At 40.3% G+C, this 16,389-nt stretch overlaps 1 protein-coding gene across 2 annotated transcripts in view; it reads left to right on the plus strand.

The window, feature by feature from the left end:
- The window catches only part of TBC1D5 (TBC1 domain family member 5), a 370,590-nt gene that overhangs the window by 64,432 nt on the left and 289,769 nt on the right, over positions 1-16,389 (plus strand). Inside the window, exon 1 of one of the 2 annotated variants that reach the window (XM_065752698.1) lies at positions 4,614-4,679. The exons of the other annotated variant lie outside the window; for it this stretch is intronic. The gene's annotated coding sequence lies outside the window, so the exon portion shown is untranslated. Of the gene's footprint in view, positions 1-4,613; positions 4,680-16,389 lie in introns of those variants that run through there. 2 annotated transcript variants of the gene reach the window in all.

Genomic DNA, 16,389 nt, shown 5'->3' on the forward strand with positions numbered 1-16,389 from the left:
TGCTGTCATGTGTGCAAGCAATCTAAGCAATTTTTTTGCTATGGTTATTACTTACATTATGGATGTTAAGAAATTGTATAAAATTTAGCTAGATTACAGACCAAACAAAACGAACAAAGCAATTAATCATGCAACTTAGTATAGAACAAGATTTTTCACACTCCCAGTGAGCAGTCAAGTAAGATTTCACCAAATCTTCCCCTTAAAAATGCTTCAAGCCCTAAGAACATTTCAGTCAACTCCTAACATAATGAGGAATATACAAACATTATTTCATCCTCATCTATACAGAGCTTACACATCTCGTTTTGTAAAACTGCATACTGGTCTTATTTTCAGTGCAAACTGAGAAGGTAAAAGCCTTTTGTTCTTAAATCCTCCATAATCTTGTCAATATAGAAAGTAGTAGTATTTGGAATTTATTTTTCCTTGTATTAATGGGTAATTAAAAGGGATTTGACCCCTTATAATTAAAACTGTGGTATAATTTTGGGGTGGAATCTCCACTCAGGCTCAAATTGCCATTTTAAATGTTACTATGAGCCTAACAATTGATTGCAAATGAAACAAGAATAAACTACTTTTGGCATATTCTGTTGTTTCTCCTGCTGGCTTTTCTTCCAGCTTTTATTTTCCATGGGAACATTTTCTTCTTCTTTTTTTCTTTTCTTTTCTTTTCTTTTCTTTTCTTTTCTTTTCTTTTCTTTTCTTTTCTTTTCTTTTCTTTTCTTTTCTTTTCTTTTCTTTTCTTTTCTTTTCTTTTCTTTTCTTTTCTTTTCTTTTCTTTTCTTTTTCTCTTCTCTTCTCTTCTCTTCTCTTCTCTTCTCTTCTCTTCTCTTCTCTTCTCTTCTCTTCTCTTCTCTTCTCTTCTCTTCTCTTCTTTCTTTTCTTTTCTTTTCTTTTCTTTTCTTTTCTTTTCTTTTCTTTTCTTTTCTTTTCTTTTCTTTTCTTTTCTTTTCTTTTCTTTTCTTTTCTTTTCTTTTCTTTTCTTTTCTTCTTTCCTTTCCTTTCCTTTCCTTTCCTTTCCTTTCCTTTCCTTTCCTTTCCTTTCCTTTCCTTTCCTTTCCTTTCCTTTCCTTTCCTTTCCTTTCCTTTCCTTTCCTTTCCTTTCCTTTCCTTTCCTTTCCTTTCCTTTCCTTTCCTTTCCTTTCCTTTCCTTTCCTTTCCTTTCCTTTCCTTTCCTTTCCTTCCCTTCCCTTCCCTTCCCTTCCCTTCCCTTCCCTTCCCTTCCCTTCCCTTCCCTTCCCTTCCCTTCCCTTCCCTTCCCTTCCCTTCCCTTCCCTTCCCTTCCCTTCCCTTCCCTTCCCTTCCCTTCCCTTCTTCCCTTCTTCCCTTCCCTTCCCTTCCCTTCCCTTCCCTTCCCTTCCCTTCCCTTCCCTTCCCTTCCCTTCCCTTCCCTTCCCTTCCCTTCCCTTCCCTTCCCTTCCCTTCCCTTCCCTTCCCTTCCCTTCCCTTCCCTTCCCTTCCCTTCCCTTCCCTTCCCTTCCCTTCCCTTCCCTTTCCTTTCCCTTTCCCTTTCCCTTTCCCTTTCCCTTTCCCTTTCCCTTTCCCTTTCCCTTTCCCTTTCCCTTTCCCTTTCCCTTTCCCTTTCCCTTTCCCTTTCCCTTTCCCTTTCCCTTTCCCTTTCCCTTTCCCTTTCCCTTTCCCTTTCCCTTTCCCTTTCCCTTTCCCTTTCCCTTTCCCTTTCCCTTTCCCTTTCCCTTTCCCTTTCCCTTTCCCTTCCCTTCCCTTCGCTTCCCTTCGCTTCCCTTCGCTTCCCTTCGCTTCCCTTCGCTTCCCTTCGCTTCCCTTCGCTTTCCCTCTTTCCCTCTTTCCCTCTTTTTTTTCTCTTTTCTTTTAACAGTAGCACAAATTTACAGATTTAATTCTTTACATTGCCCTGACACCTCCTGCGAGAATGATACTTATGCATATATTCTTATGTAAAATGCACTGTATTCCAAAGGCAGAAAATATGTATTTCCACTTGTTTGTAGTGGGCTGGTCACTGTCATATATGCAGACTGACTGAAGATGGCTGTACAATTTCTAAATCAAGCACTGTGCCCTTTATTGAACTAAAATATAATTTCATTATTTACCTGTTAATATTCAAAGCATATTTTACTGACAAGAATTAGGTGTTTGACTGCTTTTGTTTTTTTAAACTACGACAACATAAAATAAATGTGAGGAGTGACATATAGAAAATCATGATATCAAACAGAAACTGAAATAACCTGAACAAAATTAATGTATATATGGATATATATGGATATAACAACATTAATGGCATACAAGAAGGCCTTCATTTCATCAAGTTTGGTGCTCTATTTTTTTTCGCTTCTGCTGTAAAATATACAAACATTTAACTTCAAATTCTTCTTTCTACTTTACCCATTCTGTTGTAGCAAGAAATTACAGTGCACTGATGCAAAACACTACCATCAGCAGGCTGAAACCTACTTTGGTCTCTCTTTTTTCTCAACATCTGGGAATCAAAAACATCTGTAGACTGGCATGGAGTTAAGATTTCCTTTCAAAGTATCTTTGGCAAAACCACACGGATTTGTTGATTATCTTGCCCTAAAACAGCCCACAAAGCATAAAAGTATTTTCTCTGGAAATCAGGAGTATTGTAAGAAATGTCATCAGAGATGAGACACAATATATTCATTCTTAATTATTACTAATGTTATTAAGTCTTATTTTAGTTTATATTTTGAGGTACATCTCAAATTATCTTTCCTATGCTGCACAATGTAATAATCAAACTGTGGTTTTAGGCTTATTTTTCCTAGATTGAGACACAAGTAATAAAACTTCTTTAGCTAGCATTGGATTATGAGTTATGTCTCTAGTTTGTCCTTTTTGTCCTGTAGTGGTATCTCCAAAAAGCTTATGTATCATACCACTGCACTATGAGGTCTAGTTAGAAAGTACAAAACTGTGGCAAACAGCAACTTAGGGCATACTGTATTTTTGGACAGTTATATAAGTGTGCAAGGTCTTGCATTTTGGTCACAACAAGCCCATGCATCACTGCAGGCTTGTGGCAGTGGTTAGAAAGCTTTACAGAGGAAAAGGCTCCATGAGTGTTGGTTCCCACATGGCTCAACATGAACCAGCAGTGTGCCTAGGTGGCCAAGAAGGCCAATGGCATCCTGTCTTGAATCTGAAATGGAGCAGTCAGCAGGAACAGGGAAGTGATAGTTTTCTGTGTTCAGCACTGGTGAGGCCACACCTTTAATACTGTGTTCACTTCTGGGCTCCTTGCTATAAGATACTGAGGCCCTGGAGTGTGTCCAGAGAAGGGCAGCTTAGCTGGTAAGGGGTCTGGAGCACAGGTCATATGGGGAGCAGCTGAGGATACTTGTTCAGTATGGAGAAAAAGGAAGCTGAGAGGAGATGTTATTTTCTCTGTAACTGGCTGAAAGGTGGTAGGGAGGTGGGTGTTGACCAGGTAATGGTGACAGAATAAGAGATAATTACTTCCACGTTGTGCCAGTGCAAGTTAAGAGTGGATAGTAGGACAAATTTATTCTCAGAAAGAGCAGTGAGGCATTGGCACAAGCAACCCAGGAGGTGGTGGAGTCACCATTCCTAGAGGCATTTAAGAACTATGTCACTCTGGGGCATGGTTAGTGGACATGGTGGTGATGGGTTGGTAGTTGGCTTGATGATCTTAAAGGTCTTTTCCAACATTAATAATTCTATGGTGAATATGCATGTTACAGTTCTTCTGGCAAGTAAAATGAACCCTCCAGTGCTAAGTGGTCTTCTAAATTAGCTCACATTCCTTTAGAACTTTTACTGAAAGTTTAAGTGGTGCTAAAGCAGCATTCCTGACAGCCACAGGCCTCCAACACCAGGCAGGAGGCACCAGCTCAGCACATCATTTAGCATGCTCCAGCACTGGGCATTCATGTTTGTGACATCCACATCCTCCTCCTCCAAGGAAGTTTCCTGAATGGGACTGAGCCCAGCCAGCTGCTTCCAGGGAGAGCTGCACTGAATTCATTTCAAACTACCACATTTTAACGAGCTCTGAGTATGTTTTATGTCAATAAATGCATGCTGGGCATCCTCAGAGGGCGAATGGTCCCTGAAAAAAAAAAAAAAAAAAAGGAAGAGAGAGTTGGAAGGAAGGGAGGGAGGAAGGGAAGGAAGGAAGAAAACGTCTTAATCTCAACAAATCCCATTGTCCCATTCTGCTGCTGCCTCCGAGGGCTCGCGAGGAGCGGGCGGCAACGGAGCGGCCACCGCTGCCGGTGCCGAAGCGCCACCGGTCCCATTCCTCCTCCTCCGCCCCTGAGTCCCGATCTGCCCCGTTACCGCCCCAGGGGCAGGGAGCAGGAAGCAGCGCCCAGGAGCAGAGGGCACCCAGCGGCGACCACAACCCGCGGGCGGCAGCGACCTCACCGCCGCGTCGTGCGCCTGCGCGCACGGAGCTCGGGGGGTGGGGAGGGCGGGAGGCGGCGCTATCGCGCGTCTCCGCGTGCGGGCACGGAGCCCTTCCCCTTCCCTTCTCTTCCCTTCCCTTCCCCGGGCCTCCCCCACCGCCTCCCCCTGCCCCGCGTCCCTCGCAGGGCGCCGGGGTCTGCGAGCCGCGCAGGGAGGGAGGGTGGGAGACGGGGAGGGAGCGGGGAGAGAGAGGCTGAGCCAGATCTTCATGCCACTGCAGGCAGCAGCAGCAGCAGGTAAAACCAGCCCCGGAGCATCTGCTCCCTTCACCCGCTTGCCCCCTCCCTTCCCCCCTTTCCCCGCCGGCCGCCCCGCAGTCAAAGTGCGCCGGCTCCCGCCGAGGCCTCTATCGGCGGCGCCGCCCCGTCCCGCAGCCCCCGGCCGTGCGCTGGGGCCGCTGAGGCCTGCGCGCTGCGGGTGCTGCGGGCCGCTGCCCGGCCTCGTGCCGCTGCTTCCCGCGGGGTCCGCCTCCTCCGGGCCTGGCCGAGGGCACGCACCCCCGGCAGGGACCGCTGAAGCCAGAGCCTCGGTTCTGGGAGGTGGAAGCAGGGAGGGAGGAGGAGGCAGGCGGTCGCAAGCTTGTCCCCTCTGGATTTTCATATATATTTTTTTTCATTGTTGTCGGTGGTGATTCTCATGGCTGAAGAGGGAAGAGTTGAGGTCGAAGTGATTTTTTCTTTTTTCCAGGCCTTTACGAAGAGTTTTTGGAAGAGGCCGGGTTTCACTCCACTTTCTTGTCCTCAGACACTGTCTTTCCCCTCGTTCCCACCCATCTGACCCCAGTGTGTGCTAACTGTCCAATTTATTGCCTACACAGTAACAGTTTTAGACTTACTGATTGCTACATTTGTTTATCTTTAGGATACAGTAGTTCAAGCAGTGTATAAGTATGGATTTCAGCGCAGGAGTTGCAGTTGGCACATTTTAGTTGTTGGGAGAGTTTTATCCTCTTAGGTTGCTGCACAACCCGTCAGTTGTGCAGTGTATGTACATATCCTATGGAGTTATGCATCCTGGGGACTTTGTGGTCTGCTTTTAAGGAACAGTTGTCCAATCACATTGACAGAACATTGCTTTAAGTCCTACTTGAAATACTTAACAAGCAACAAAAATGTTTGTTAATATGCGAAAGACTCTAATTCCAAAGTGGGAATCAGGAGTCAAGAATGCTCTTCCAGTTATGCTGTACAGCCACATGGCATCCTTTTGCTGCTTTATTCCAGCATTCCTGCTTTTACTTTTTAAAATCTGCCTTTATGGAGTACTCTGGAACTTGGTTAAAAAGCACAACTATTGTCATGCCAGTGAAACTTCATTAAAGTTTATCATCTCAGCTATTTGCCATGTTCCCATTCAGTGATAGCATCCCTATGAAAATGGTACATCCACAACGTATCCCAAATAAATCTGGGCTGTTTATTGGAGTTGATTTTTTTTTTTTTTTACAAAGTTAGCAGTAATAAAATACACAGAAAAGTTAATCCTAGATCTTGCCCATCTCATAATCATTGTTCATTGCTAGCTTTATACCTCAAACACTGGAAGTCCTAGAACTGGGCAGTAAGAACAGTATCACTTGTGGGCAACAATGATTTTTCCTCTTAGAAACCAGTCCCTGGTATGTAATAGCTGCCACACTTAAAGTTATCATAAGTAACTAATTGCCAGTCTTCTTAATTGACATGTGTGGCCTGTTTATGTCACATGTATACATTTAATGGTAGTGATTACTGGACTAGGTGCAATTTAGGTTTTATAACACGTTCTGACTATCAGATAAGAACACAGAACTAGACATAGCATGGCCCAAAGAAATTGTTGAGTTTTTAAACTTACCTGAAGTTCATAACATTGTTGAGCCACCAACAGGAACTTACCCCTGTGTGATTGGCACACCTTCGTTATGAACTTCAGCTCATAACAATGTATGAGAGCATGAGCAATTCCTCTTTTTACATATAAACCTATATTGGGAAGAAGGTGCGTGGTTGATTCCCCATCACCCACCACCCTTTAGATTTTATGAAGGCTTCATAATTTGTAGAAACTGTTGATATAGTGAACTCCTACGCAGACTGAACATTTCAAAAGATATTGATGACATCCTTTTGTTGGTGAGGTGATGAGACAGGAGGATGTTCTTCCTCTTGGTCAAGAGCAAGTACGATGAAATAAGGGCTTGTACTGGTGCTAGCATTCAAGAATTAATAACACTGGTGGGATTCTTGTTTATTCTGCTTTGTTTCACCTGAGGAAAGTCACAAACCCAATTTTATATAAGTAGTTTTCTGATTGCGCTTCAGTGTTAGCTCACTTGTCACGCAAAAATGGTTCATACCTTTCCTTAAAATAGCATGGCACCTGCAAGGGTGATGCTTAGCCTTGTGAGAACATTCCTCTCACATTTGTCCCTTGTGTTACAGCATTGGGTTTACTCTATTGTTCTTTTCTCTTTTGTTTGCCTTTCAGTAGTGCTTGCCTCTTATGGAATTTGCTACCTCGTATTAACGTGCAAGTGAAGTGTGATGGTGGAAATGTGTTATACATACTCTGCCTGCCAATTATTTATGCTACTGTAGAGATCTTTGCTGTCTCTGGGTTACTGTTGTTATTATATATATTTTTTTTTATTTATTTTTTTTACTGTGGAAGGACTATGCAAAGAACTGCTTTGCACTTTGCCCTGTAAGGAATTCTGCTGTTGAAGTCTTTTTAGAAAGTTTACTCTGTGCTCCATCCTTAGGAGCTTTATCTTAAACTGTTAGGTACGCTGCTGTAATTGGCAACAGCTGTTGCTGAGAATTGTGGAGGATAGACAGCTTCTGAGATAATCAGTAACTAGTCCATTTGAGGCTTTGTTGATTAGCACGTGTAAGAGAATTTTGGATCAGGAGTCGGTGATGACTGCAGAGTGCAAATGTGGTATGGTATGTAAATAGTTTGCCTTAGCCTCTACACTGCTGTGGAGTAAATAAGATACAGGGCTTGGGTGTTCTAAGCCCAATAAGCTGCCCAAGGCAGCCCGCACTGTAGCTCATACTACAGATTTTTGGCTGTGTTGTGCTGTAATAAACAATGATATGAAGAAGTTGTTTGCCTGTGTTTGATTGCTGGATTAATGAGGCTTCAGCACTTGTTGCCATTTCCAGTTTTTGAAAGTTGTTATTGTATTGTTTTGCTTGAGTTTTTAGTTAACCAGGTACCAGTTATAGACAGTGTAATAATCTGAGAAGTCGTATTACTTTCATTTATGTTAAATAGAAAAAGGAATGATTTACATTTTATCAGAATCTGTGTGATGGTTGTTGAGGAGAAATAGTTGACTCAATTTGTACTCTTGAGAGTTGGAATAAGACACAAGAGCCAAGCTGAGCAGTTCTCCAGACTGCATCCATCTCCAGACCTTGGAGATGAACATGCAGTAGCTGGCAGTCCATGCAGATAAAGGTCAATGAATTACTTATCAAAACAGAAGTAGGTATGTTGCCTCTGTTAATGGCTAGATGTAAATTTCTAAGAGGACTGAGTCATATCATGACCTGAAGTCTAGTTGGAAATAAAGTGAAAAGAAGGAGAAGAATTACATCACTCATGAGAGAGCATCCCAGTATCTTATGCTGTATTTAAAAAAAAAAAACACTTTATACTTACCTATTTAAGGGAATGATTTAAGTTGAGGTGTTTTTAGTTCTGTTAATGGGTTAGCAAATCTGTATTTATGTTTATTAAGGAATGTTATTGTTACACTGCTAATTAATCTAGTTGTTCAAATATGTAAAGTTCACGTGATTTGCCTAAGTTGACATTCCTGCACAGCTATATCATATCACTATATGCGCTACATTAAAAGAGGATCAGCTTTGTCTTGACATGTGAGTGCTTTGCCTCAAATATATTACAGCATCAGTTTTTCTCTGAGTGGGTGTGTGTCTTTTTTTGCTGAACTTCTAGTTGGCTAAGCTTTTTAAAAAAAGTATATCAAGATACTGAGTATCTACCATTTACTTCTCTGGATGACTTGTTTCAGTGATTCATCTTTTCCACTATTTAAAAATAAGGCATGCAATTATTGTTTGAATACATTTGAATGCATCTGTCTTTCACTGGTTCTTGTTGTCATGTCTGAATTCTCTGTCACATCAGACTGCCTTAAAAACTTGATTTGTCCCTTTGACACAGTTTTCTCTCCTCTGTATGGTGTCAGACCCTAGCTCTTAAAGATAGAAATAGATTTTAAAATACATAGATTGAAATCTGTGATCAACAGGTCACAGATTGACTGCGCTGACAGCCCTAGGACTCTTGGAGAAGTTTAACAAGTATGCTGATGTAAAACGTTTGTCTCACCATGTTTTTTAACATCTGATCTGGAACATCTGTTTAACAAATGAGTTGGAAGGAAAATCAATATAATGTGATACAATTATACCATTTTGAATATTTCCAACTATGGAATGGAAGTAGTTATTGGCTATTTTTGATTTTTGTGTATGATTTTTAACACTTCTGCCACCTCTGCCTAGCATGGGCCTGTGCTGGTGTTAAGATGGTGTTTGGTACTGGTGCTGTTGGCTGTGCTGTATGTGGATGTTTTATGCTTCTCAGCTTCTACCCTTCATAACTCTGTTTCCTGTTGATGGTTATCCATCTTGCACTTTTTTGTATTATTGATCCTGCTTTTTTTTTATGCTTCTTTTTTTTTCTTCCTGAAAACATCAGTATTCAAACATCTGGGATGAATTTTAACCCAGTTTGCCCTCTTAGTTGGCAATAAAACTGACTGACCGCAGATAAAAGACATATTAAGAATGGCTTCCATAGTCATGTTTCTCTCCCAATCATTTGTGTTCCTTTTTTCAGCTTCAGAAATACAGAAACCTCAGGAATATGATTGTGTGCATGCATGATAAGTTTATGTAGGTTTCCGCAATCTCTGAATCAATGATTCTTAGGCTATCCACAGTTTCTTGTCCAGTGATTTATTCATGTTAGAAATTATAATGGGATATATAATAATTTCTCTGTGCCCGTTTCAGTGAGTAGTGTTAGAAAACTGTTGCTAATAGTTTTCTAAAAACTGATTTTCTTACTCTTGGCTGCTTAAGATCCTGGGATATTTGGTTTCACTCTTGAACACTTCAGTTTGACATCTCAGCAAATCACAGATATATGCATATGAAAAAAATTCCTCCTATTTTCTTCTTGGAGCTGATGGTCCGTAACAGACTTCCACCTGTGTTGCCTTCTGAGTTGTCTTAATACTTATACCTACCTGCACATGGTCAGTATCCTACGATTCTGAGTTACCAGGTAGTGAATAACTGAAGTATGTTTTTTGAGGACCTAGATTGTGCATGCTTCCTAGCAGGAGCTATTTTTGTCTAATCTAGCCTTTAAACTGGATGTCTGGCCTTTTTATTGAGAAAGAGTATAGATTCCTGATGTTTATTGAGTATAGAATTGAATTTCAAGTTGCAGAACTTGTTAACATTTTTTAAGAATTTCTCTAGAACTGTAGAGGTACAGTTTTGGCATTTAGACTTTGCTTTGATATTAGCATAAGAATTGTAACTTGCATCAGATGACTTGTCATCTGGGCTATTAATTTGTCACTTACAGTGGCCAACAACCAGCTCTTTACAGGAGGCGATGCTAAATCCCATTTGTGGCATAATCTCCATACCAAGGAGCTCTTCAAATTCTTTTTGATTTGTAATGATGTATGGTCATGAATTTTTTTTTAGTAGCACCAGTGGAAGCAGCCACTGTTTTCTGTATCCTGTATGATGTGGATATATACATTTTTTTTCCTACAACTTTTATTTCTTCCTTTTCTTATTTACAGTAAGGCATCATCTACATCTGGGTGGTTATCTGTCTGTATTTTACTATTTGTACCTTGATATGTTGCAGAGCTGATCTATTTTCTAATTTCCGCCACCAGATTCACTTAAAAAAATGTTTTTCCCGAGCTGTGACTAGTTTTTCTTACATCTGTGATTTAAAAGAGATTGCCAATGTTCACACTGTCCTTTTCAGATGTAAATTTGGACACTTTTAAAAGTAAAGACTTTGAAGACTCACTATGTGTTTCACATTTATTTCACAGTTGTTATCATGCCTGCTGCACTGTAAATGTGAACAGGAGGATCCAGTGCCTGGCTGTACTTTGGTTTCTTGTACCTTCTTGACTATATTTTATCTTGAGTATTCATGATTAACATTTGGTAGTTTTGTAGAGCCATTCAGCCATGAAAGAAAATGACGTTAATCGTTTCCAGTGAGAGGGAAGTGACTTATTCAAGGCCAAACAGCAATTCTGAGAGGGAGCTCCAGTTAGAACCCAGATTTTAGATTATCCCATCACAGTAAATTCACTGCAAAATATTTAATAAGTCGCACGATTTAAATGAGTTTGCTAAATTGTGGAAATGAAATGATTATGTAATAATGTCTTTACCAATGAAATAGTAGGCTTTGTCAAATACATTTGTGAAGTACAGTGAAAGAGTAGATTTAGGGAGAGTAGTACTAATCATTACAGGAAGAATGCAAGGAACTATTTAGCAATACACTTCTCTTAGTGTAAATCTAGGTTATTTCATTATAATGCTGACTCTAATGGAATTATTCATTTCTGTAGTGAGAAGAGTGGCTTTCAGCTGATACTGATGCTCTTTTTGTATGGCCTCCTTCCTATAGAGCATTGCACTACTCTCACAGCAGTAACTTGGAAACATGCAATATATACAGACTGTATTTTATTTGGAACCACGTATTTGAAGGAAAGAGAAGAGCTTTACTTGACTTTCAGTTATTCATGAGTCCTCAGTGTAGTATTTCCTCCTTTAGGCCTGACTCATTTTTAATTTACATCATTTTCACGTATGCCTGTGGCACTAATAAATATACAGTTTGGAGAAAAGTTAATAAATCCAAGTACTCTACCTCGGCACTTCTTTTCTATATGTGTATATACATACATATGTATGTTTTTATATAGATATATGTATTTTTTGTATACTGAAAATCAAAGCTGTGATAGCAACTTTTGAAATCATGGTACTGCACCGTATGCACAGTGCGTTGAGCACCGTAGTACGTACATCTAACAGGCCAAACATTTGACCTTCTTTAGTTTTAACTGTCGATTCACATTTATAACTGAAGCATAACCCAGTCTTGCTAGTTTTACTGCTGCATGAAAATTCGTAGTGGATGATGTTTAAGAGATTCTTTTCTCCTGAAGAATGTGGAAGTTGGGACACCACAACTTTCTATTTCCGTAGTTGCTTCAGAGAGAAGCAGATGAGTGTGCATAGAGGAACAGGCAACAGGCAGGAACTGCATGACTTCCTTAAGCAGCGGATGCTCACACTCAGATTAGTAGAAAGATATTTTTTTTCTGAGCACGAGTGGTATGTGTTCATGTATGGTGAAAGAGAACATCAACTGTGCCTTCTAATGGGATACAAGCACTACAGAGCAATAGTAGCTAACAAAGAAAATTGGCTCACCCCTTCCAATGACAGGTGACAGCTCAAGAGAAATGCAATCTCTATCCATAGAGATATTGCTAATAATTAGAGTGAGGAGGGGTGGATCCAGGCTCCTCTTCTTCCAATCAGATGCATTCATTGCTTGTGCCTGAGCTCCCTGAGTTAGCCACAGCTTCTCACCTGGTGCTCAACCATTGGTTCAGGTTGTGACCTGGCAATTCCACTGCACCAGGTAATGTTTGTTGATGACTTTTTCAGCAGGCCTGAAAGTTACAATAACCAAGTAACAAGAAGCAAAGGAAAGGTATGTATGTATCACCTAGTAGAAGCTGCTTTGTTTTTTGGATTTGTGCCGTTTCCGAAGTCCTATTTATTACACTGCCCACAAGCCTTGGTCTGAAGGCTGCTTGGTTCAGGTGCAAGATAAAAGTTGAGGCTTGACTGCAAGTCAGATAAAATGAGAAATGTATGGGACAGGATGTACTTTCTCTATCCATTAGCAGCTGATGACCAGCTGTTTGTGTTTCATACTAAAAATGTACCTTTTTTAGTACTGTTTGTAGACCCAAGCAGAAGCAGTTTGTTTGTTGCCTTTGTTCCTGGCCTTTGATCAGTGATTCTGTTTGCTGATTTGACACTCTTTTAGGATGAAATGTCAAACTTTTGTATGCAGAGATAGAAAACAAAACACCTATGCCCTGTATTGACTTTTGTCTGGTTAGTTTTGTCTTGAGACTTAAACATGTTCTTAGAGTGAGGTAAGAAACATGTTCTCAGAGGAAGGTGAGGGACATTCTGTACATGAGAAGAAATGAAAAAATATATTGGAGAGATATGTGTCAATATTTTTAATAAACATATCTGATAATGATGTCAGATGTTTTGTTGATAAAAGCAGCATAGCAGAATCCACTTATCTGGAGGAACAGTCATTACAGAACTGGGAGGAGAAGTGACAAGATCTGTAGCAGCTGTTACTGCTGGACATAGCTCCTCTTGGGTGTAGTGCACAACTAGCTGGGCTGAGGTACATACACAGTGTATGTAGGTTGTGCTGAAAGCAGTGCCTCCCATTTATTTCCATGAGAACAACAACAGACACAAAGAGCACAATAAAACTGTTTGACAGACCAAATTGTTAGCTACAAAATGTTATTTTTCAGCAGAGTCACCAGTGAGTTGTGGGTCTTGCCAGTGGTGAACAAGAGCCTGCATTTTGTACTCATAAGCATAAAATAGGAGGCTTTGCTTTCATAGCAGCCCACGTATATACCTGTCAGCTGTTACAAATCCTGTTAGGATGGATTTGTTACTTGAACTGTACAGAGTCAGTGATTGCAGAAAGTACTGATTTATTTCAGTATGTTCCTATGATTTTCTTTTGGTTTTCTGATCTTTAGGGATTTTAAAGAACTGTCTGAAGTTTTTTGAATATTAGAAGAAAACTGTGTAGTTCTGCCTATAAGTCAGTAGTCTAAACCGATGTATGCCAGGAATTGGAGCACGCTGTTGCTTCTCATAGCTGTTCAGCGCGACTAAGTTTTTATGTTAATTTGTGATGATAGTGTATAATCAGTCTTTGTTATAATTTCCACTGTAAGTAATTCTATCAGAGAGCAAGTGTAGGCTGAGTGAACGTTATTTTACATTGTGTAACAACTTACATTGGGATAAAAGTTTATTTGTAGACTCATAATTTTTGTGGGTTGACTGAAATGGTTCACTTTCTAGTGCTGCTGTTATTTATCCCTTAGTCCATAAGCATGTTAGACACCTCCTAATACAGCTAGTCTTTTGCTGGTATTTCTAGATACTGTTTCCATTAAGGCTCTGCATAATCTTCTCCCAATTTCTGTTATACTTAGAAGCTTTAGAATTGTGCAGTCCACTTCCAAAAGTGATGGATCAGTCTAGCTCAAGCCATGTAAGAATCAGAAAGAATGGAAGGGTAGGAAGGGGTTCACTAGGGCTTAAATATGTGGGTTTAAGAGGAGAATCTTCAGTATGAAGCTTATAAACAGGGATTGAGTAGCACTGTAAGCATCTTTCTACTTATTTGCCTTTTAACACAAAGCATTTCTTTCAGATCCCTCTTGCCTGTTTCTCTGCAGTCTCATTCTACCCTAATGCTTGCAGCCTTTGCATTTCCTGAGATAGCATACTAAGACTCCACCTTCTGAGAAACTGGAAAAAAAATCAAACAAAACAGACAGTGTGTCATGAATACTTTCCAGCCTTTATTATTTTCTGCTTTATTTATTGCAGTGTATGTCTGTTAGCACTTTGCCTGATTTATGTGGATGTCAAGCTCCTCTGCTTCTGTATTTGCAAGTAGTGAGTAGGTCCATCTGCAGCAAGTAATTGTAAGGCCATGGGATGAGTTACTGCAGTAGGCAGCTTTCACTAGAAAGGAAATGCGGGTAAAAAAGAACAAATATAGTTTTAGAGGCAGATTAGATATAGTCTTGAGGCAGATTATGTTGGATAACTGCATCTGTAGGAATAATGGAAGAAAAATACTTTTAACTAAGCTCTTCTTTCATTATCATAGTATGAAGTGATAGAGGCATGATCAGAACAGACAATGTAGGGTCATTGAAAACATTGTCAAGTCAGTGGGATGAGTGTTTTAGAGGCTACACACTTCGTGGACTGGTTAGTAGGCAAGCTGGATTGTATGAATAAGTGGGGAAAATGAGAATTTTAGCTGTATGGGCAGGTTGAATCTTACTTCTTTAATATTTGTTTAAAAAAACAACAACAACAACAAAAAACAGCAAATTTACAGATGAGATTGGATGAAGTGCTGCATCCAGGCCTGGGGCCCCCAACAAAAGAAAGTTGTAGAGCTCTTGGAATGGGTCCAGAGGAGAGCCACTAAGATGATCAGAGAGCTGGAACACCTCTCCTATAAAGAAAGCTTGAGAGAGCTGAGCTTGTTTAGGTTGGAGAAGGCTTTGGGGAGACCTCATTGTGGCCTTCCAGTATACTGGAAGGGAACGTATATACAGGAGGGGGAATGACTTTTTATGTGGGTTGATAGTGATAGGACAAGAGGAAATGGTTTTAAACTAAGACAGGGAAGATTTAGGTTAGATATTAGGAGGAAGTTTTTCACACACCGTGTGGTGATGCACTGGAACAGCTTGTCCAGAGAGGCAGTGGATGCTCCATCCCTGGAGGCATTCAAGGCAAGGCTGATGTGGTCAGGGCAGCCTGCTCTAGTGGTTGGTGAGCCTGCCCACAGCAGGGGTTGAAACTACATGATCTTTGATGTCCTTTTCAACCCATGCCATTCTATGATTCCATGAAGAGGAGTTTGTGATCATTTTATTTTGAAATCGGTTAATAAAAATTGTGACAAATGTGTATTTGATCCTGAGAGAGAAAGAAATGATGAAGGATTTCTCATTTTTTCTCAGATACTCAGTTTGCACTAGAAAGAAAAATATCTTTATCAGTACATTACTTTAAGCTAGCACTGCTTCAGTGTGCTTTGCACTGTCCGCACTTTCCCTGCTTAAATAAAGGACTCGTTTCCAGGAACTCTCTAGGTTGTTAGCATTACATTTTGTCTAATGTTTCTCAGTCACTCTGGTCAGACAACTTCTAAAATTATCGTTCAGATTAACTTCAGAGTAAATGAAGATTGGGTTGTATTTTCAATTTTTCAACATGAGAGAATTTACTTTCCAAGTCCTGAGGTGGTTTGCAGTGATTTCATTGCTGAAAAGTATCTGTAACTGATGACAATAAATCAACTGCCATTTGACTTGAGACTAATTCTTGCTACAGTTAAGAATTGTGCTTGGTGAAATGTAATAGTTACACCAATTTTATTGTTGTTCATTTTGCTTGGCTGTAATGGATCTGAAACAAGTGTCAAATCCAGAAATCTGTTATAGCAGCTAGTAATGGGTTTCTAATGATGCATTGCCATGTCTGTTTACAGCATCCACTGAGGGTACCGAGGCTTTCTGTGCAGTCCCCTTCTGATATGCTAACCCCTTCCCTCTAACTATTGAGATGTATTTTTGCACTTTTCCTGTATTGACAGAATGTTTCAAAATATTTTTACTTCTATTTGTTATTTGCCTTTTCTGAGGCTGAAGCTATGTTTTGCTGTCAATTCTGCTCAAAACTTGTGCTGCCATTTTGATATATTGACTTGAAGATACAAGTAGGAGTGGCAGACAGCAAAATGAAATGCAAGCAGACCTAATCACATGAACATGTGAACAAATGGAAAAATATTTAGTGATGTCTGTCATCTTGCATAGATGAAAGACACAGGGAGAAGATCTCTGCTTTTGACGTTTGCTTTGATCCCTTACTGTCTGAGCTCAAGCCCTGCCGTCCAGCTTCTTTGAAGTGGACTGCCTTACAGACAGCCCTTAAGTTCAACAGTGTGATGTTAACTCTCTTCTCTGACTCTTGGTTATGGATC

Source organism: Cyrtonyx montezumae, unplaced genomic scaffold (genome assembly GCF_038088225.1).
Source record: "Cyrtonyx montezumae isolate F1298 unplaced genomic scaffold, pur_monq_1.0 scaffold_8, whole genome shotgun sequence".
NCBI lineage: Eukaryota > Metazoa > Chordata > Aves > Galliformes > Odontophoridae > Cyrtonyx > Cyrtonyx montezumae.